This window comes from Bison bison, unplaced genomic scaffold (assembly GCF_000754665.1).
Source record: "Bison bison bison isolate TAMUID 2011002044 unplaced genomic scaffold, Bison_UMD1.0 scf7180017864063, whole genome shotgun sequence".
NCBI lineage: Eukaryota > Metazoa > Chordata > Mammalia > Artiodactyla > Bovidae > Bison > Bison bison.
The window spans coordinates 5,308,674-5,309,408 of NW_011494635.1; the positions used below are offsets into that span (position 1 = coordinate 5,308,674).

At 38.4% G+C, this 735-nt stretch overlaps 1 protein-coding gene across 1 annotated transcript in view; it reads left to right on the top strand.

The window, feature by feature from the left end:
* Positions 1-735, top strand: part of LOC104985998 (prostaglandin F synthase 1-like) — a 17,249-nt gene that overhangs the window by 926 nt on the left and 15,588 nt on the right. The window lies entirely within an intron of this gene.

Below are 735 nucleotides of genomic sequence, written 5' to 3' on the forward strand. Positions count from 1 at the left end.
TGTTTATCGCAGCACTGTTTATAATAGCCAGGACGTGGAAGCAACCTAGATGTCTATCAGCAGATGAATGGATAAGAAAGCTGTGGTACATATACACAATGGAGTATTACTCAGCCATTAAAAAGAATAAATTCGAATCTGTTCTAATGAGATGGATGACACTGGAGCCTATTATACAGAGTGAAGTAAGCCAGAAAGAAAAACACCAATACAGTATACTAACACATATATATGGAATTTAGAAAGTTGGTAATGATAACCCTGTATGCAAGACAGCAAAAGAGACACAGATGTATAGAACAGTCTTTTGGACTCTGTGGGAGAAGGCGAGGGTGGGATGATCTGAGAGAATAGCATTGAAACATGTATATTAGTATATGTGAAACAGATCACCAGTCCAGGTTCAATGCATGAGACAAGTTGCTCAGGGCTGGTGCACTGGGATGACCCAGAGGGATGGTACGAGGAGGGAGGTGGGAGGGGGGTTCAGGATGGGGAACACATGTACACCTGTGGCAGATTCATGTTGATGTATGGCAAAACCAATACAATATTGTAATTAGCCTCCAATTAAAATAAATAAATTTAAATTTAAAAAAAAGAGTATGTGGTTGTGATGAGGAACTGGTCCTTAAACTTTGAGTCCCACTTTTTTCATCTACAAAACAGAAGGAAATATTCAGAAATACTTTGGAGATAGAAGACAGTGCTTGTTTTTTTTTTTTTTTTCCCTTA